We start from the raw sequence: 22,361 nt of genomic DNA on the forward strand, positions 1-22,361 counted from the left end.
CAAGATGCAATTTAATAAAAAAATGAATAGAAAAATTAATAGAAAAATGAAAAGCATGCCTACTGGATGGGGGATACGCTTCTAGGTAACACTGTGTGTGAACGAGACCTTGGGGTACTTGTGGATTTTAAACTAAACATGAGCAGGCAGTGTGATGCAGTGGTAAAAAAGGCAGATGCCATTTTGGGCTGTATCAACAGAGGCATCACATCAAAATCACAGGATGTCATAGTCCTATTGTATACGGCACTTGTCAGACCACACCTGGAGTACTTTGTGCAGTTCTGGAGGCCTCACTTCAAGAAGGATGTAGATAAAATTGAAAGGGTACAGAGGAGAGCGATGAAGATGATCTGGGGCCAAGGGACCAAGCCCTACGAAGATAGGTTGAGGGACTTGGGAATGTTCAGCCTGGAGAAAAGGAGGTTGAGAGGGGACATGATAGCCCTCTTTAAGTATTTGAAAGGTTGTCACTTGGAGGAGGGCAGGATGCTGTTTCTGTTGGCTGCAGAGGAGAGGACATGCAGTAATGGGTTTAAACTTCAAGTACAACGATATAGGCTAGATATCAGGAAACATTTTTTCACAGTCAGAGTAGTTCAGCAGTGGAATAGGCTGCCTAAGGAGGTGGTGAGCTCCCCCTCACTGGCAGTCTTCAAGCAAAGGTTGGATGCACACTTTTCTTGGATGCTTTAGGATGCTTAGGGCTAATCCTGCGTTGAGCAGGGGGTTGTACTAGATGGCCTGTATAGCCCCTTCCAACTCTATGATTTTATGATTGCCACAATGGGATGGTAGGTAAATTCTCTTCAGGCCAGAATGAAATCTGGAGATTTTAGGTAGGGGGATCACTTGGCTATGAAATTGGGCCACTGTGGGTGGGCAGGTAGTTGTGATTCCTGAATTGTGCAGGGGCTTGGACTAGATGATCCTGGAAATCCCTTCCAACTCTATGATTCTATGATCATAGCCCTACAGAGTGGTCAAATCAGGGGGGGGATTCTGGAGCCCCCATAACTATTGTTGGTTTCATTGGCATCAACCAAATGCTTGGCAGAAGTGCTCTATTTTGCAGGCCCTACAGAACTGTGCTGCCCCCATCTGGGTCTAGATCCCCTCTGGGAAATCATTCTACCAATTGGAGGCCAGGACAGGGAACAACCTGGCCCTGGTTGAGCCCAGATGTTCTTCCTTGGGGCCAGGGATCACCAGCTCTTCGTAATTGGCCAAGTGTAATGCTCCTTGAGGGGTGTAGGCAGAGAGGCATTTCATCAGGTATCCTGTAACCAGACCGCGGATAGCCTTAAAGGTAATTACTCAGACCTTAAGCTTGATCTGGGATTCAACTGGTAACCAGTGCAGCTGTTGGAGCACAGGCTGGATATGGGACCTCCATGATGTTGCTGTGAGAACTCTGGCTGCTGTGTTCTGGACCAGTTGTAGTTTCTGGAGCAGGGATAGGCCCACATAAAGCAAGTTACAGACACCCAGTCTAGAGGTGATTGTCACATGGATCAACGTTACTGTGGGACAACGGGGGGGGGGGGCTGAGTCAGGCTGGCCCCAGCCCAGATCTGGGCCAGAGCCTATGTCATCTGGAAGCAGGCTTGAGCCCCGCAGCCAGACGAGCACCCGGGCTGAATTCCCCCTGCGCAAAAGGTAAGAGTGAGAAGAATGATACCATAATGCTGTTTAGCTGATCAAATTGGCTGATGCTGACATCTCCCAGGGTGGGGGAGGGAGAAGAAAAGTGACCACAACCTTCTGCACAGCCTCCTTCATTCGTATTGTACATCTTCCAGGAATGAGTGCTGCACATCCCCCTCCTTGAAATTATTCCTAAAGGTTCCCTATAATTTTTGCTGTCTTATTCTCTTCATGTGACGGTCTTCATAAGCAATTAAACAGGCCCGTCTACTGGAAATGCAGGTCAAAGGAGGAAATCTATTGCTTGCAAACAAGGCTGCTCTTTCAGCCTGCTGTGCCCGTGTTGAATGCCCCCTTCTGACTCCCATAAAGGATACGCAGAGATCTCCGTTCCTACCTTTCTCACAAAGGGAGCCTTGACTACAACAACTGATCTCCTGACGCTCTGCTTGTTCTCAAAGGTGTCGCAGAATCTAACGGAAGGATTGCCACAGGGATTGTGAATGTAGGCAAGTAGTCACAATAAAAAGGATTCTCTTCAAAGACACAGATTCCTTGTAATTTAATTATGAAGATGTCTTGAGGCCCTGCTGAGTGTCTGAGAAAAGGCATGTGCATTTCAGCCCACTTTGGGCTGAAATTGACCTGAAAATGGCTTGTTTCAAGCACAAAATGGCCTAAAATGGTCGTAAATGGGAAGTGCCATTAATTTAAATGGCTGAAACTTAGCCCTCTGAAATGCCTGAAATGCATTTTGGAGCATTCTGGGTGTTCCATTTAAAGTTTAAAGGGGGAAGCAGAGAGCCATGGGGGTCAGTCGATAAAAAGTCCATAGTCATTTCTTGGTGAGTGGCCGGCAGAGCCCCCTGAAGAGGCACAACTAGGCACTGCTGCATCAGGTGGAGGGACAGGCTGGCTCTGGGGTGCTTGCGCAGGCAGCAGCTGGCAGAATGGAGAGCTGCCCTGTGGCCAGCGGAGATGCTTGTGGGGGTATCACCTAGAGGGGAGATGGCCGCAGCACAAAAGCCACAAACGGCAAGCTTGTGACAATGATGGCCGTGGGTGGGTACCCCTTTTCCCTAGTGGACGATGGGGTTATGCCATCACATATCAACCTGGCCCATGCCTCCTAGTTGCATGATGATTAGAAGGAAAGTGTTGCCAGCTTGGTGTAGTGATTAGGAATGCGGACTTCTAATCTGGCGAGTGGGTTTGATTCCCCGCTCCTCCACCTGCAGCCAGCTGGGTGACCTTGAGCTTGCCACAGCGCTGATAAAGCTGTTCTGACCAAGCAGTGATATCAGGGCTCTCTCAGCCTCCCCTCCCTCACAGGGTGTTGTGGGCAGAGGAAAGGTAAGACGATTGGATTAAAAATTTCCAAGCTTCTTCCTGACAGAGCGTTTCTTAGTGGAACAGGATTCCTCAGCAGGTGGTGGGTTCTCCAGCTTTAGAAATTTCTAGAGACTGGGTTTGATTCTCCACTTCTCCACATGCAGCCAGGTGGGTGGCCTTGAGGCAGTCACAGTCCTGTTAGAAGCTGTTCTCCCAGAACAATTTCTTTAGTGCTCTCTCAGTCCTACTTGCCTCAAAGGAGTCTGTTGTGGGGAGAGGTGTTTGTTAGCCTCTTTGGGTAGTAAAAAGCGGGATAGTAAAAACTAGCTCTTCTCTTCTTCTGCTACCATTTCTATATTTATTGCACTTCCCCCCTGGCTGAACACAAGGTTATTTCCTGAGCATGTGACCTAAACAACCATCCTGTTAGTGAGGTCAAGCTAAGACCATATGGAATCTGCAAAAGCAAAAGTAGTCTTGGGTTTAAAAAGAATAACTAGGCCAGACATTGGTAACAGATATCACAGGCAATATTCACTTCCAGGCCCTTCAGAAGTTTTTCAGAAGAATTCCAATTCCAAGTTGACCCTGTTTGTTTAAGAACTTCTCCAGCTCAGACACGGCCCCCTTCCCTTCCCTCCCCTCCCCTCCCTTCCCTTCCCTTCCATTCCCTCCCCCCCCTCCTTCCCTTCCCTTCCCTCCCTCCCCCTCCCTTCCCTTCCCTCCCCCTCCCTTCCCTTCCCTTCCCTCCCCCTCCCCCTCCCCCTCCCCTCCCTTCCCTTCCCTTGCTTTCAGTTCAAACAAAACTCAGAAGAATCTCTTTCCATCCAGCTCTTCGACTGGCAGAATTAGTGACGAGATGTGAACTGAACGGTTTTATGTCAGAGAGATGTTTTTATTGCACTGAGTAATATCCCATAAAACAGAGCGCATTGTGTTTCAAGCATTGTTATCGGATCTCAATTGCTGTGCAGCCATCTCTGTTTTCCGCCTTTTAGCACAAAGGCTCCCCCCCCCCCCGAAACTGGGTCTCAGTACAGAAACTGCTTCCCTCCCAGCTGTAAAGGGCTCTCTTGGCTTTGTGGGAATGGATGGAGCACTTTTTACCAAGTCCTCTGAGACTCTGCAGCCGGATAATTAAGTTGGACCTGGAGGAGTCCAGCTCATTTTGTACCAAGGTTTCAGCACTTGATTGGAAAGCGTTTCTCCAGAGATTCAGGCTGCCCCACACTCTGTGCCAGGAAAGTTCCCAGAACCACATCAATGGGGCATGGGCAGAAACCTGCCCCCCCCAGAAGGGGAAGAAAGGGGGAGACAGAAGCCCTTCACCTTGCTGCATTCCTGTTCTGCTGCTCTGCTGTGGATCAGGAGGAGCATTCCTGGGGCTCTGCTGGTTCTGTGTGCTGTAAAATGGCCAAGGAATTGTTGGCAGGCGCCATATAAATGGTCAACACCCCGATGAGCGGTAAACATTATTGTTTGTCATTGCTTCTCTAACTGGTGCTGGCCCAGGAAGCAGGGCACGTTCCTGCAAGATTACTCCCCTTGTCCAGCTACTTTATTTATTTTATATATTTATAGCCCACATTTATCTCCAATAGTGTCCGAAGTGGCTTATCTCATTCTGCTCTCCATTCTCTCCTATTCCAAAAGTAGCACCAGGGAGAAGGGGGAGCAAGCAGCTATCCCCCCCCCTCCCCATGGTCTGTAAGCGTAGGGAGCCATCCCTGAGCACCCAGGCGCTGAGTAGCCAGAGGTGCAATTGTGGGGTCAGGGTTTAGAATGGGAATGGGAGCTGGGAGGCTAGCCTTATCGGTGAGCAGTTTTTCTTGGAATAGGCAAGGTCTGTGGTGTGCTTGGTTGAAAAGCATATGAAGAATATCCTGCAGGACAGGGGGCATTGGAAGAGATGTGCATTTGGCATATTTAGATTAGGAACTTCTGGATATTTTTCAAATAGTCTCCTCCTGCATCCTGATTGGCTCATTTGGAGACTTCCTGCTCCTTTGAGCCCACTTCCTCCCTGCTTGCCTCAAGAACAGGCAGAATGAATGCAGAACAACAGAATTCTCTCTTTCTCTCCTTTTGTTCTATGTAAACCTTGTTTCTCAATAAAATTATTTTTATTTTTTAAGCAGAGACTGGCTGCTGACATACACACAGGGAGCCGTCCTTTGTGCCTTGGGCCTGTGGTTCCGGCAAGAGAAGGAAGAGGAGGGTTCTGGCTTTGTGCGATGAATTATCTGGCTAAGGGGCTGGGGCCCTGTCACCACCACGGCAGGAAGCCTAAGACTACCAGCTGCAGGCTGCCTTGTGTAGGCCCATTTAATGGTGCTGGGAAAGGGAGTCCAGGGGAAGAAGCCTCCATCAGCCCATCTGGGGCTATTGATCGGTGGGGAAATTTGCAGCCAGCAGCAAGGAAGGGCTGAGGTGATTCCCAAGGGGCCCCTTTACCCCCTCCTTTCTGCTGGCCAGGGCTCTCCTCCACACGGCTGTTTTTGGGGGCTGTCAGTTGCATTCCCACATTAAAGGGGTGGCAGAAGACAGCCTGAAGCAGGTGGATGCAGATCTGATTCAAAGGGACAGTGGTCCCATTCAATGGGGTTTGCCGGACCACAAACTGGTTTGGTTTGTGAAGGAGCCTTCCGGCTCAGTTCCATTCATGGTTGGGTTCATGGTTCAGCTGCAGATCACGAACCAAAATACAGCTCATGCCCATCCCTAGTTTTCCTTCCGTCTGTCTCCCTGCCACTGCAAAACAGGCTCCCATCCCGCCCTTGTTCCAGCTGGCCCAAAGGTTCGGGTTGGTTCATCTTTGAAAATCTGGAAGAGGAAGTCCCTTGAGCATAAAGCATGTGAGATATGGGAGATATAGATATATAAAATGTATTGGGTTATATGACCATCTATGGTTATGTTGACCCCCCCCCCTCCAATATGGCCAATGATGGGCCTGGAGGAGGTGGGAAAGGGAGGGGCCTGCTCTTAAAAATCCTGGCTGGCCAAGGCTTGTTGCACATAGTAGCAACCGGAGTCCAGAGAGGTAAGTACTCTCATTTTAACTTACCTGCACGGGGGTGACAGAGGGGCAGATGCCTGCCCCAGCCCTGTTCCTGGCCCAGAGGACTAGGCAGGTGGACTGCCTCTGGTGCTGGAGGGGTGGGGCTAATGGAGCGTGATGTCACATCACACCTGGGGGATGCCACTTCTGCTGGCAGGGAGGTCTGGTCTGCCAGGGTTTCTTAAAGCCCGAGGAAGGTCTCAGGGCTTTCTCAAGAGTAGAAAGGTCGAGAAAGGCTGGAGCAGAGAAATGAGAGATGAGCATTTTGGTTTCTGGCACTTTCAAAGCCGCAACCATTTCTCGCCTGTGGTGTCTACACCTTGGCTTTCAATCCCCAAATCGCTATAAATACTTTTTGTGTGTGTGTTAAATGGACTCTTTCCCTCAATTGGTCCTTCATATTTTTTAAAAGGCAAGAAAGGGACATCCCTTTCCAGGAGGCTCAAAGCAACTCCCTGCTTGGGCTGCATTTGTTCTGATGGAGACCTTTGATATAGTTAAATGGATTCACATTCATGGGTGGGCACATTCCTGCCTTGCTGAGGTTCTGCAGAATGCCAGCTCCCCACTCCCGCAGCCCTCTCCCCGCTCGGAAAATAAGCGAGTGAAGTTTAATTTCTCTTTAATTCTCCCATCAATGCCTTGGGAGAATAATTTAAAAGTTAATGGATAACCTGAGACTGCACAGTTTTTCCCCCCAAGGGGGTAAAAATGAAATACCAGTTATTCCTGTCTGCCAAAGGGAAGAGAAGGGCTCTTAACCATTCATGAATGATTGTAAACCAGCAACTTAGAGAGGCGGGCCCTGCAAAACGACCCCACTTACAAGCAGAAGTAAATCAAACTGTAAGAAGCATGTGAAAAATATCAGGACAATGAACTATAATTTCAGTAAGGTGTATAAAAGTGGTAAGAAGGAAACAGGATGAAAAATCACAAGCTATTTGGGCCACGCTCCAGCTCTGATAATGAAAGCTTTTCCAGAGCTTGAGACCAAATTTACTTTGATAGCCCTGCCTGTGGGACAGAAAAATATAAAGAGATTGCTTTCTTTTCCACACTCCTCTTCTGAGGGGAGAATGATCTCCATCTCCACAGTGTTTTCAAGGATTAATTAAACCTTATACAAAGGAAGAGCAAAGTGCCCATTCCACAGAACTGATATGCAGAAGCTTTTACCCATCTGGTCCAGTGTCCACTTAAATGGATGCGCCTGCAGGCAGAGGGATTCTGCAGCTGCAGTTTTTGACATGGAGCAGTGGAGTTATAGAAGGTGTCCCTTGAAAGCTCTACCCAGCAGGGTGGCAGAATATCTCCTGCCCTTTTCACAGAGGCTTAATCTGGCAGTATTTACCAGGGGAGCTGGCATTACTGCTGTGTCCTGAAAGCTGTCTATTTCCATGTGTTGAGCCTCTGTTAAAGGGCGAGGGCATCTATTATCCGGGCTGAGTGTCCTGGGGGCATCCCTGCAGCATGCATGCACTTCCTACTACCACTCGGCTGGTTGTCAGGGGGGTGGGATGGATGGAGACTTGAGGGGGGGCAGCACTCTGATGCATATATGGTAGTACCCATTCCCGTGAAAGTGCCATCGGCATATCGCTAAGGGTGTTGGAAACCGTCTGGCTATAAACGTTTTGCCCCAGGCATCCCCAGGCAATATATAAGAAGGGCTTTCAGAAGCAACCCACACCTGTTTGGGTACTGATTGTGCATTAGGTCCCCAAAGTACTTAATTTCTCCAGCTTTTGTGGAGAACTATTTGTCTGGCGATTGCAAATCACCATGAATTCCATAATCTTCCGTTTCTGGAAGCAACCCTTGGACATTTTGCTGAGTGCAACATCGATTTTGTAGTTTTGGGACTGCACAGACTTTCTCAGGCATGGACATTTTCTTTGCAAAGTCAAGAAGATTTAGTGCAAAAGGACAAAACCGAAGGCTTAATATGAAAATAACTTCTGGCAACGTAACTTTTGTGATAATACAGAACACTGAAATGACCCCATGAAGCTGTCTGATGCTGGCTCTGATGCTGGGCTCATCAAGGACAATAATGCCTGCTCATTTTAAAACCAGAGTCCAGCAGGGGCACCTTTAAGACCAACCAAGATTGATTCAGGGCGGGAGCTTCGTCAGACTATGGACTCCTTACATGACAGGGAATATATAGCAGAAATCAGTTCTGTTACATCTGTGTCACAACCAGATACAGCCAATGATAATCCTTTGTCAAAACAGCCAATCAGTCCCCTAGAATTCAGTGTACTTTACAAAGAGAAACCAAAGTGTTGCTGGTAGGGAGATCAAAGGCTCTCACCTCCCCATATGTTGCTTGCTCCATACAGCTGTGAGACATTCCTGCCAGGGAGTTGCTGGTCACTTCCCAGGGACAGGGAGTCAAACTCAAAGTTCCATTGCAATGCCAAACCTTACAGTCATATTATTATCACAAATAAAATACATAGTGAGGAATATGGATACACGAGTTGAACAAGGTTAGCATGAATTTAAAAAGCCTCTATTGAGTCCCGGGTCTGTCCTAGTATAGAGTTTTGTAATAACAGTCGCATAATCCCAATTAAAGAGCCTCTTGTGGCGCAGAGTGGTAAGGCAGCCGCCTGATAGCTTTGCTCATGAGGCTGGGAGTTCAATCCCAGCAGCCAGCTCAAGGTTGACTCAGCCTTCCATCCTTCCGAGGTCGGTAAAATGAGTACCCAGCTTGCTGGGGGGTAAACGGTCATGACTGGGGAAGGCACTGGCAAACCACCCCGTATTGAGGCTGCCCTGAAAACGCTAGAGAGCGTCACCCCAAGGGTCAGACATGACTCAGTGCTTGCACAGGGGATACCTTTACCTTTACCTTTAATCCCAATTAAAATAAATTGTGAGGAATGTGGATACACAAGTTACATAAGGTTAGCATGCACAGTGAGATTAAAAAAAACCTTTGTCCTTGTTGAGTCCAGGATATGTCAAAGTATTGAGTGTTGTAATAACTTGCATTTCTGCAGTCTCCCTTTCTAGCCTGTTCTTGAAGTTTCTTTGTAATACAACAGCTACTTTCAGGTCCCTTATAGAATGTCCTGGAAGGTTGAAGTGTTCTCCTACAGGTTTTTCAGTCTTGTGGCTTTTGATGTCAGATTTGTGTCCATTAATTCTTTGGCGGAGGGTTTGACCTGTTTGCCCTGTGTAGAGAACAGAGGGACATTGTTGGCACTTGATGGCATATACCAAGTTTGAAGAGAGCCTCTTGTGGCGCAGAGTGGTAAGGCAGCGACATGCTATCTGAAGCTCTGCCCATGAGGCTGGGAGTTCAATCCCAGCAGCCGGCTCAAGGTTGACTCAGCCTTCCATCCTTCTGAGGTCGGTAAAATGAGTACCCAGCTTGCTGGGGGGTCAACGGTAATGACTGGGGAAGGCACTGGCAAACCACCCTGTATTGAGTCTGCCATGAAAACGCTGGAGGGCGTCACCCCAAGGGTCAGACATGACCCGGTGCTTGCACAGGGGATACCTTTACCTTTACCTTTACCAAGTTTGAAGATGAGCAGGTGTATAAGCCTTTGATGGTGTAGGTGACGTTGTTAGGTCCAGTAATTGTGGCATTGGAGTGAATGTGGCAGCAAAGTTGGCATCTGGGTTTGTTGCAAGCTCTAGTACCAGTGTGCATGTTCCCATTCGATGCTTCAATGTTGTGGGTGAGGAGTTGTTTGAGATTGGGGGGCTGTCTGTGCGAAAGAAAAGGTTTACCCCCCAGTGCTTGGGAAAGAGAACTGTCATTATCCAGTAGGGGTTGTGAGTCACTGATGAAGCGTTGTACTGTTCTGAGCTGAGAGCTGTATGTAACCACTAGTGGTGCTCTGTTGTTTTCTCTTTTGGGTCCGTCTTCTAACAGGTTTTCTCTTGGTATCCTTCTGGCTTTGTTAATCTGTTCCTTGACCTCCCTGGCTGGGTATTTTAGTTCCAAAAAGGTTTGTTGTAGACCATTTGACTAGCAGGGGGCGACTATTCCAGTAACGTCGCTACCCCAGTTTCTTGGCGTAACATGGCCGCAGCCGTTTATTAACATGAACGTAATGTTAATAAATTAACATAACCCTCGAACGGAGGGTTGGCCTGATGCCTGTAGGGATGCCTGAACCCCGGTCAGCCGTCCGGCTGCACGACATTACCGTGGCGCTCCAGCTCCTCGCCTCACTCCCAGCCGGGAGGATGGGACGCTTTTCGCCATGGGAATAACGGGAAGCGACTAGCCAGGATCCAACGGGCGTCCGCCTCCATTGCAATCCCCCCAGCCGCCTGGCCCCGGGCCCCTGGCCTCCCAGCCGGGTAGGCCACGCCCGGTTCCCGGCCGGTCCCTTACGGGGACCCACTACCTCGGGGATTCCCGTACGCAAACGGGTCTCCCCGCCAAACAGGCTCCCTACTGAGCATCCCGCCAGCTGCGACAAGTAAAACATAGGGAGGGAGGGAGGGTGACTGTCCTGAGCAGCGCGGCGCGGGAATGGGGGCCCATGCATGCGCCCGGCTTTATAAAGGCCGGCGCTCCGCCCCCCGCCCCCGGCACGTGCCGGGGGCCGCCAACGTCACTGGGGCGTGCCGCCTGGGCGCCCCCGCTGCATCAACGGCGGCCGCGGTACAGCCGTGGCCGCTATTTAGATGGGAATCTCTGTCTGTGGGATTGGAGCAGATGCGGTTGTAACGTAGGGACTGGCTGCATACAATGGATTGTTTGGTATGTTCAGGATGGTAGCTGGAGGCATGCAGGTACGTTTGCCGGTCAGTAGGCTTCCGGTATAAGGTGGTCTCTAGACATCCATTGTTTATTCTTACAGCAGTGTCCAGAAAATGTATTTCTTGCGTAGATTGGTTCATTGTCAGGTTGATAGTGGGGTGAAAGTCATTGTATGCCTTGTGGAAAGTATCCAGGGCTTCTTTACCATGTGTCCAGACAATAAAAATGTCATCAATGAATCACAGGTAAACGAGAGGTGTGAGTGGGTGAGTATTCAGGAAGCGTTGCTCCAGGTCTGCCATGAAGATGTTCGCATATTCAGGCACCATGCGGGTGCCCATGGCTGTACCATTGATCTGAAGGAACAAGTCATCACCAAATCTGAAGTGGTTATGGGTGAGAACAAATTGGCACAGTTTGGTGGCTGGGTCAGCTATGGTGTTGTTAGAAATTGTATTCCTAATGGCTTGTAATCCATCTTTGTATGGGATGTTGGTATATAGGGACTCCACATCCATGGTGGCTAAAATGGTGTTCTCTGGAAGGTTGTTCAAAGATTGTATTTCCCTCAGGAAGTCTGTGATGTCTCGAACATAACTAGGAGCCTTGATGGCCTAGGGCCTCAGAACAGAGTCCATATAGCCAGATACCCCCGTGGTGATGCTGTTTATGCCCGAGACAATTGGGCATCCTGGGTTGCCAGGTTTGTGGGTCTGGGGTAGAAAATAAAAGGTACCTGGACCTTTGGTGTGTCTGAAAGGATTTCTTCCCGAATGCATGGGGGTAATTCCTTGATAATCTCGTGTAGTTCTTTTCTGTATTCCTGTGTGGGGTCTGCGTCCAGGTGTTTGTACAAGGTGGTATTGGAGAGCTGTCCTTGAGCCTCCTGGATGTAGTCTGATCTATTCATGATGACAACAGCTCCTCCCTTGTCAGCTTCCTTAATTGCTATATCCGGATTGCTCCTAAGGCTCTCTATGGCCTTCCTTTCAGCATAGCTGATATTCTGCTGTGTGCGATGTTGTTTGTTGATCACATCGGTTTGGACCCTGCGCCGGAAGCAATCTATGTAGAGGTCCAGTGTGGCATTGTGTCCCTCTGGGGGAGTTCATGTGGAGTCTCTTTTCTTGTAGCATTGTTGTGTTAGGGATGGTACTTGTTCTCCAGTGGCTCCTGTGATGGAATGGTGTGTAGAAGCTGTCTATTCTTGCTTGTTCTGTTCACGTGTGTTTTGAAAGAATTCCTTTAGGCGTAGACGTCGGAAGAATGCCTCCAGGTTGCCACAAAACTGAACCATCTCTGTGGATTTGCTGGGGCAGAATGATAGTCCACGTGTGAGAACTGAATGGTCTGCAGGACTGAGCCTGTGCTGTGACAGATTGACAATATTGTTGGAGGAGTTATTGTTCTTGGTAATGTTCACCTGTAGGCCCAAAAGTTTTTAAAGCTTTTGTTCTTTCAGTAAATCCAACTGAGAGTAGTAGATGGCTTGGCTTTTTTTGTGGAATTCTTGCCAAGTGGGTAGATTCCTTGTAGAAATGTCCAGTTCCGAAAGTTTCTCTTTGAGCAGCTTCTGTTTGCAGTATAGAACACTGATCAGATGTTTGAGTAGTTTCTTGGAGAAATTGGCACAAAGCTTTTCTGCATGCTGCGTAGGATAAGTAGATTGCAGTGGATTCCTAATCCTCAGCCCTTTAGGTATAATGCCCAGGTGTTTGCATTTAGTAAGAAAGGAAATATCAGTCTGTACCTGTGCAAGTTTCTTTGTAAGGTTGATAGAGTTCCATTCCAAGCGGCTAAATGTGGTGCCTTCCATAAGAATAGATTCAAATGAATAGCCGTGTTGGTCTGAAGTAGCACAATAAAATCAGAGTCCAGTAGCACCTTTCAGACCAACAAAGATTTCATCAAGGCGTGAGCTTTCGAGTGCAAGCACCCTTCGTCAGACTATGATCTTCTTACATGACAGGGAATATATAGCAAAAATCAGTTCTGTTACATCTGTGTCACAACCAGATACAGCCAATGATAATCCTTTGTCAAAACAGTTGTAATAACTTGCATTTCTGCAATCTGCCTTTCTAGCCTGTTCTTGAAGATTCTTTGTAATACAACAGCTACTTTTGTCCCTTATAGAATGTCCTGGAAGGTTGAAGTGTTCTCCTACAGGTTTTTCAGTCTTGTGGCTTTTGATGTCAGATTTGTGTCCATTAATTCTTTGGCGGAAGGTTTGACCTGTTTGCCCTGTGTAGAGAACAGAGGGACATTGTTTCTGTTTTCTTTTTGACATCTGGAGAGTTCCCCGGGGGGCTTAAGGAAGCCGTGGTTCGCCCTCTGCTGAAAAAACCATCGCTGGACATCGCTGGACAGGCCCCGCCAGCTACCTCCCTGTCTCGCACCTTGCGTTTCTAGGGAAGGTAGTAGAGCGGGCCGCCGCAGACCAGCTCCTAGTTTTCTTGGAGGAAACTTCGGCCCTCGACCCATACCAGTCTGGTTTCCGTCCTGGCCATGGGGTGGAGACCGCGCTGGTCGCTCTGACGGATGATATCCGACGCCAGCTGGATCGAGGAGGGTCCGCCATTCTCGTGTTATTAGATCTGTTGGCCGCATTTGATGTGGTCAACCATGAGCTATTGGTTCACCGCCTCGCCGGGATCGGAATTAGGGGGACTGCGCTGCAATGGCTGGCCTCCTTCCTCCGGAACCAGATGCAGAGGGTGGCAGTGGGGGATGAACTATCGGATCCCTGCGAGCTCCCCTGTGGGGTTCCGCAGGGGGCAGTACTTTCCCCCACGTTGTTCAACATCTACACGCGCCCTCTGGCCCAGTTGGTTCGGGGTTATGGGCTAGGGTGCCACCAATATGCGGATGACACCCAGCTCTATCTCCTAATGGGCGGCCGGCCGGACTCCCCCCCAGATACATTCGCCAGCTGTTTGGAAGCAGTGGCTGGATGGCTCAGGCAGAGTCGCCTGAAACTCAACCCCTCCAAGACGGAGGTCCTGTGGCTGGGCAGAAGAGGGCAGGACCAGGAAGCACACCTCCCATGCCTGAATTGTGTACAATTAACTTCTACACCCGTGGTCAGGAACTTGGGAGTGACTTTTGAGGCCTCCCTGTCTATGGAGGCTCAGGTCACGAAAGTGGCCCAGACAGCTTTTTTCCATCTTTGCCAGGCCCGGCTACTAGCGCCCTACCTGTCCTTGGAACACCTAGCCACTGTGATCCATACAACGGTCACTTCCAGACTAGACTACTGTAACTCGCTCTACGCAGGCCTACCCTTGACTGATTGGGAAGTTACAGCTGGTACAAAATGCGGCAGCTAGGGTCCTCACTAGGATACCTTGGAGGGCCCATATTCAGCCGGTACTCCATCATCTCCATTGGCTACCAGTCTGTTTCCGGGTGAAGTTTAAGGTGTTGGTATTAACCTTTAAGGCCATATGCAGCTTGGGTCCTACTTACCTGCGGGACCGTTTGGTTGCTTATGCCCCCCACAGGGCTCTCCGCTCTGCGGGTATGAATCTACTGATTGTCCTGGGCCCCCGGGACATTCACCTGGCCTCCACCAGGGCCTTGTCTGTCCTGGCCCCAACCTGGTGGAATGAGCTCCCAGAGGAGCTAAGGGCCCTGTCGGAACGACCATCTTTCCGCAGGGCCTGTAAGACGGAGCTCTTCCGCCAGGCATATGGTTGAGGCCAGGGCAGAGCCCGGGTTCCATCCAAGATCCCTAATCCATCGGCCAGTCTTTCTCTCCTCTCTCTCTTATGGAACTAACATCTGACCTCTCTCTGAACAAGTGGGGAAAGTGGGGAGAGTTACAGAATAGAATGTCATCTTTTTATTGTAATAATGGGGTATTTATGGGGTTAAGAGCCTCTTGTGGCGCAGAGTGGTAAGGCAGCTGTCTGAAAGCTTTGCCCATGAGGCTGGGAGTTCAATCCCAGCAGCCGGCTCAAGGTTGACTCACCCTTCCATCCTTCCGAGGTCGGTAAAATGAGTACCCAGCTTGCTGGGGGGTAAACGGTAATGACTGGGGAAGGCACTGGCAAACCACCCCGTATTGAGTCTGCCATGAAAATGCTGGAGGGCGTCACCCCAAGGGTCAGACATGACTCAGTGCTTGCACAGGGGATACCTTTACCTTTACCTTTTATGGGGTTTTATGTGATTTTACTTTGAATTTATATTTTATTGTTAACCGCTGTGAGACCTTTTGGCGAACGGCGGTATATAAATCCAATTATAAATAAAAATAAATAAATATATTTTCCCGTGGCTCTACTTTAGATATCATAAGGCGGGGTTTGCTGATGTCATCGTAATTATTTGTTCCAAGACAGCCGTTGTAGGTAGGTCTACTCAGCATCCTACTTGGGTCTATTATGTGGGGCTTTCTCCTACGAGAGGCCATTGTTGGTGTGATGAGTGGACCTACTGTTTAGAGATGTTGCAGGGCTGAAAACTGCAGGGTAGAATTCAGAAATATACTGGCAAAATCAGGGATGGGGGAGATGTCTATAAATCAGCGTCTTAATTACTAAAAGGGGATATTCTTAATTATACTTGATTGGCAGCCTAGGCAATATCCCCTAATAACAAATATGCATGATGCATAAGTGCGGAGGCAGAGATGCATGAGATTATCACATAGTGCTGACAATATACTTTGTACATGGGCAGAGTGCTCAGAGTCTTTGCAGTTAGTGGTGCAGGGTGGTTGTTGTTTTAAACCTCCTTAAGATCTTGCTATTTCTGTAGTGACAGGTAAGGGTTTTTCATGCCCCTGGGATATTTTGCTCCCTCATCTTAGAATCATAGAATCATAGAGTTGGAAGGAGCCATACAGGCCATCTAGTGGCGCTCACCACCTCCCTAGGCAGCCTATTCCACTGCTGAACTATTCTGACTGTGAAATTTTTTTTCCTGATATCTAGCCTATATCGTTGAACTTGTAGTTTAAACCCATTACTGCGTGTCCTCTCCTCTGCAGCCAATGGAAACAGCATCCTGCCCTCCTCCAAGTGACAACCTTTCAAATACTTAAAGAGGGCTATCATGTCCCCTCTCAAACTCCTTTTCTCCAGGCTGAGCATTCCCAAGTCCCTCAACCTATCTTCATAGGGCTTGGTCCCTTGGCCCCAGATCATCTTCGTCGCTCTCCTCTGTACCCTTTCAATTTTATCTACGCCCTTCTTGAAGTGAGGCCTCCAGAACTGCACACAGTACTCCAGGTTTGGTCTGACCAGTGCCGTATACAATGGGACTATGACATCTTGGGATTTTGATGTGATGCCTCTGTTGATACAGCCCAAAATGGCATTTGCCTTTTTTACCGCTGCATCACACTGCCTGCTCATGTTTAGTTTACAATCCACAAGTACCCCAAGGTCTCGTTCACACACAGTGTTACCTAGAAGCGTATCCCCCATCCAGTAGGCATGCTTTTCATTTTTCTGACCCAGATGCAGAACTTTACACTTACCTTTATTAAATTGCATCTTGTTCTCATTTGCCCATTTTTCCATTGTGTTCAGATCTCGTTGAACTCTGTCTCTATCTTCCGGAGTATTTGCCAGTCCTCCCAATTTGGTGTCATCTGCAAACTTGATGAGTAGTCCCTCTACCCCCTCATCTAGATCATTAATAAATATGTTAAAAAGTACCGGGCCGAGCACCGAGCCCTGAGGTACCCAGCTACTCACCTCTCTCCAGTCTGATGAAACACCATAGACAACAACTCTTTGAGTGCGGTTCTCTAACCAATTCCCTATCCACCTAACTATCTGAAAATCCAGATTGCAGTCCTTCAACTTATCCATCAGAACATCATGGGGAACCTTGTCAAAAGCTTTACTAAAATCCAAGTAAGTGACATCAACCGAATTTCCCCGATCCAGCTAACCTGTTACTTGGTCAAAAAAAGAAACCAGGTTGGTCTGGCAGGACCTGTTGGAGACAAATCCATGCTGACTTCCTTGGATCACCAAATTGTCCTCCAGATGTTTGCAGATCGCTCCCTTTAATATCTGCTCCATTATCTTATCCACAACAGGGGTCAGACTCACTGGTCTGTAGTTTCCTGGGTCATCCTTCCTCCCTTTTTTGAAGATCGGAATAATGTTTGCTCTCTTCCAGTCCTCCGGGACATCTCCAGTCCTTAAAGAGGTCCCGAAGATGATGGACAAGGGCTGTGCAAGTTCTCTGGAAAGTTCTTTGAGTACTCTCTTCTCGAGTAAAATGCTTCTTTTCTGCTGTGAAGGGTGTTGAGATTTGACCGAGTTTGGGATTATTATCAGTCTTGCATATCTGAGGGGCCGTCTCGCTCCAGAGAGAACTGCCTTCATCAATGGCCAATTGGTTGGTAATCCCTGTCCCCAAAGAAATCCACCTGTCTCCGCCCAGGGCTGAGGTCTGTTCAGCCCTGGCTGGCTCCAGCCTGGTGGGGTGAGGTGCCATCTGAGATCAGGCCCCGATGGAGCAGGGCCTGTAAGACAGCCCTCTTCTGCCAGGCCTATGGCTGATGCCAGAGTGGCTTAGCATCATCTGGGCTCCCACCTCTCCTCTCCAGGCTCCTCCTGCCTTTTCTTCTTGGCTGGACATTTGTTCCCAGCCAATGGCTGATTTGGAGGCCAGGTGGGTGATGGCTGGGCAGGGTGGGAGTTTTAATTGTGAGAGGTTTTAAATTTAGATTATTTAAGTTTGGTTTTTATCAGAGTCTAGACTTGCTACATCAAAATTTCGTTTCCTAAAGCAGTGTCCTATTCCAAGCCAGGTATTTGGCCTAATCCGGATTATGGATCAAGCTGTGTGGCCTGAGCACATTGGCTGCAACTTCTGGTACCCTAGTAACTTTACAATCCATTACAAATTTTTGAGCTCAGTATCTTGCATTGGCCGTGTCATTATTCCCCTGAGTCCATCAAGGAGTACCAATTGTATTATTCAAAGAAAGAACCATTCTCTCAAGCCATTTTCTTCCCTGGTGAATGCAAAGAGCTAACTCCAGGGAAGTAGGGGGGGGGAGTAATTCATTCACATGTGTGAAAAAAGGTTAAATCCTACTTCAGAGTCTTGAAAATAAATTGTAGCAATCGTTGTTTAAATCCTGCCTAAGAATCCTATTAACCAAACAGAAGTGGCGAGCAATCTATTAGCGCTCAGGAAATGAAGAATGATTTCCAGTCAGATGTGTAGAAGTGCTCTCTCCCTCTCTCTCTCTTTCTCTCTCTCTTTCTCTTTCTCTGTCTGGGGACACATTTTGCATTTTGCATTTACATCCTATAGTGGAGAGTAGTATTGAGGGCATACCTTTCTTCCATCATGACAAGTGCCCCAGCCAATGAACGTGCAGTATTTTCTGACCAATGAGAGAGCAGAGGAGGCAGGTGTAAGGGCCTGCCCATGTGGTCAGGTTGCCCCTCCCCGTGAAAATGGGAGGGAATGCAATTATGTACTGTTGTAGCAGCTTTTCACTATGGAGGCAAAAGAGGAAGAAGGTGTGAATGTGGATTGTAAACTAAACATGAGCAGGCAGTGTGATGCAGCAGTAACAAAGGCAAATGCCATTGTGGGCTGTATCAACAGGGGCATCACATCAAAATCACAAGATGTCATAGTTCCATTATGTACACCTGGTGTACTGTGTGCAGTTCTGGAGGCCTCACTTCAAGAAGGACATCGATAAAATTGAAAGGGTACAGAGGAGAGCGACGAAGATGATCTGGGGCCAAGGGACCAAGCCCTATGAAGATAGGTTGAGGGACTTGGGAATGTTCAGCCTGGAGAAAAGGAGGTTGAGAGGGGACATGATAGCCCTCATTAAGTATTTGGTTCTATGATTCTATGTGTGTACAGAGCCCAAGAGAAAATATGAGGGTGTACAATTCACTGAGAGTTGCCCCTCCATGAACCAACAGGTGCAGAATACGTTTGAGGTGCATATTAACAGAGTCTCTGGTGTTTTTGAGTATATATAGGGGACAACTATGGGGCAAAATCATGAGCAGGTTTTCAAAATTTATTTTGTTTGTATTTTAGAAATGTCCCCTTTTGGGTTTGACAGGCGCCGTGACCCTGTTTCACAGAACCATGCGAGAATATTCAGGATTGACTGATGAAGACATCACTTTCAGCAATTTGCAGAAACGATCGAAGATGACAAATATTTTAAGGGCCACACTTTGTTCAATTATTAAGAGATGTTCGATGGATCTTCGACATGCAAAATGTGAACTCTGGAATGTTTCACATTGAATCAGAATCACATTATAGCGCTGAGCAGAATGATAGCTGGTATACATGATTCGCTACCCCCAGAGAGGCCTTGAGCTGCCTTTTGCAGAAATGCCACCCGAGATTTTTGTCTCTAGCTGACCAGTTTTTGAATAAAACATTCTACAACCATGACTGCTTATCAGTCTTCCTGTGATGTTGTGTATAAATGGATATTAAAAAGATCACTTGTTATAAAATAAAAGCCATTTGGACACCATCTGTGATGTATTTTCACTGGTGCTGGAAGATCTTAGAAGATTGTGAGATAGAAATTCATTATGCTTGTGGTAATGATAAGAGATGATTCTTTGTACCTTTTGCTACCTCCTCTAGAAACACTAAAATGCTGCTTCTCTTTTGTCCAACATAGCCTAGCAATCATGGCTTTTAGATTTTCTAACGAGATACCCACTGCAAACAGGTGAGGACAGACAGCTCTCAGCACAACACGCTGACTTCTAAAATGCTTTTCAATTGCACTCAGGCTTGAGGGGAACATGAAGATGCCGTTGTTTTAGAAGATGTGTCAGGGCTGGGGTGGGGAGCGAATAGGCTGAGGCCCATGGATTTGTTTTAGTATTGATGAGAGACCAATCCGAGAAAAGCAGGGTATGTGTCTTAATGGTTCCTCCAGAGTGTCCACTCCTCTGAAAAAAACAGCCCCCCTCCCTTCAAACACAATGATGGGTTTGCAAAACCCCTAAGCTGCCCCCCACAAAATAATAAATGCCACAACATAGAGCATAAAAGAGCACAGACCTCACCAACACTTCCTCAAATATCCTCACCATACTGCATCTAATCATGAATTTTATTTATTTATTTGGGTTTTTATACATTGTTTAAACAAACTAGACTCCCATGTGGTCCTGTATGTCAAGATAAGAAGTGACATGTATGAATCATTGAATCATAGAGTTGGAAGGGGCCATGCAGGCCATCTAGTCCAACCCCCTGCTCAACGCAGGATCAGCCCTAAGCATCCTAAAGCAACCAAGAAAAGTGTGTATCCAACCTTTGCTTGAAGACTGCCAGTGAGGGGGAGCTCACCACCTCCTTAGGCAGCCTATTCCACTGCTGAACTACTCTGACTGTGAACATTTTTTCCTGATATCTAGCCTAAATCGTTGTACTTGAAGTTTAAACCCATTACTGCATGTCCTCTCCTCTGCAGCCAACAGAAACAGCATCCTGCCCTCCTCCAAGTGACAACCTTTCAAATACTTAAAGAGGGCTATCATGTCCCCTCTCAACCTCCTTTTCTCCAGGCTGAACATTCCCAAGTCCCTCAACCTATCTTCATAGGGCTTGGTCCCTTGGCCCCAGATCATCTTCGTCGCTCTCCTCTGTACCCTTTCAATTTTATCTACGTCCTTCTTGAAGAGAGGCCTCCAGAACTGCACACAGTATTCCAGGTGTGGTATACAATGGGACTATGACATCTTGTGATTTTGATGTGATGCCTCTGTTGATACAGCCCAAAATGGCATTTGCCTTTTTTACCGCTGCATCACACTGCCTGCTCATGTTTAGTTTACAATCCACAAGTACCCCAAGGTCTCGTTCACACACAGTGCTACCTAGAAGCGTATCCCCCATCCAGTAGGCATGCTTTTCATTTTCCTGACCCAGATGCAGAACTTTACACTTATCTTTATTAAATTGCATCATGTTCTCATTTGCCCATTTTTCCATTGTGTTCAGATCTCGTTGAACTCTGTCTCTATCTTCCGGAGTATTTGCCAGTCCTCCCAGTTTGCTCTCTTCCAGTCCTCCGGGACATCTCCAGTCTTTAAAGAGGTTCCGAAGATGATGGACAAGGGCTGTGCAAGTTCTCTGGAAAGTTCTTTGAGCACTCTCGGGTGCATTTCATCTGGCCCAGGGGATTTAAACTCATCCAGTGCAGCTAAATGCCTCTCGACAACCTCTCTATCCATGTTAACCTGCCACCCAGACACTATCCTTTGGCTACAGCCATCTCTAAAGGTAAAGGTAAAGGTATCCCCTGTGCAAGCACCGAGTCATGTCTGACCCTTGGGGTGACGCCCTCTAGCGTTTTCATGGCAGACTCAATACGGGGTGGTTTGCCAGTGCCTTCCCCAGTCATTACTGTTTACCCCCCAGCAAGCTGGGTACTCATTTTACCGACCTCGGAAGGATGGAAGGCTGAGTCAACCTTGAGCTGGCTGCTGGGATTGAACTCCCAGCCTTATGGGCAAAGCTTTCAGGCGGCTGCCTTACCACTCTGCGCCACAAGAGGCTCTTACTGCCATCTCTAGATGTACCTAAACCCTTTGACCTGTGGGAAAAAACAGATGTAAAATAGGCACTAAGTATTTCTGCTTTCTCTGCTTCCTCCGTTAGAAATTGTCCATCTGCACCCAACAGTGGGCCTATTGCCTCCTTTACTTTACGTTTTCTCCTCACGTAACTGAAAAATCTTTTCTTGTTACAATGGGCTTCCCTGGCCAATCTTAGCTCACTCTCAGCTTTGGCCTTTCTGATGATTGATCTACAGTGCCTAGTAACCTGTAGGTACTCTTCTTTAGAGCTCTGTCCTTCCCTCCATTTCCTGAACATTTTCCTTTTCTTTCTTAGTTCCTCTTGAAGTTCTCTGTTCATCCAAATAGGCTTCTTAGAGCTCCTGCAGTGTTTTCGTATTTCTGGGATAGTTATTGATTGAGCATGCAATAGCTCTTGTTTGAGTAGCGCCCACCCTTCACATGCTCCCTTCCCTTCCAGCATTCTCGTCCATGGTATGACACTCATCATGTCTCTGAGTTTATTAAAGTTTGCCCTACGAAAATCCAACATCCGCGTCTGGCTACAAGCTTCCTTGGCTCCCCATCTCAAAAGGAATTCTATGAGGACATGGTCGCTTCCCCCTAGGGTCCCCACCTCCTTCACCCCATCCACCAACTCTTGCCTGTTGGTCAGTATTAAGTCCAGTATGGCTGAACCTCTTGTGGGTTCATCTACCACTTGATAAATGAAATTGTCAGCCAGGCACGTCAGAAAATATTGGGGTTTCCACTTTATCTCTAGCACCTTTAACCCCGAAATTTCTTTAGCTATGGTGATGAAACCACAGTGCCAGCAACAGGTGGGGTTGATATCAGCATGAACACTAGTAGCCAGAATGTTAAAATCAATAGTACTGTCCCACTCCTGTGTTAAAAGAAAAAAACATTTTTTTTTATAAAAGTTCAGTTATTCTAAAAATGATCATATTAGCTCCAGAGTTCTTTTTTTGCCACACTTACATTGGGCAATAGAGTCTGAACGCAGGCCCGCATCCCCTCC

At 47.7% G+C, this 22,361-nt stretch overlaps 1 long non-coding RNA gene across 1 annotated transcript in view; it reads left to right on the forward strand.

Annotated features, from left to right (window-relative positions):
• The window catches only part of LOC143822801 (uncharacterized), a 104,047-nt gene extending 84,815 nt beyond the window's left edge, over nt 1-19,232 (forward strand). Inside the window, exon 3 of the long non-coding RNA XR_013226262.1 lies at nt 18,822-19,232. This is a non-coding gene — a long non-coding RNA (uncharacterized LOC143822801). The remainder of the gene's footprint in view (nt 1-18,821) is intronic.
• Nucleotides 19,233-22,361: the final 3,129 nt, after the last annotated feature.

The sequence above is a fragment of the Paroedura picta genome, chromosome 13, assembly GCF_049243985.1.
Source record: "Paroedura picta isolate Pp20150507F chromosome 13, Ppicta_v3.0, whole genome shotgun sequence".
Lineage (NCBI taxonomy): Eukaryota > Metazoa > Chordata > Lepidosauria > Squamata > Gekkonidae > Paroedura > Paroedura picta.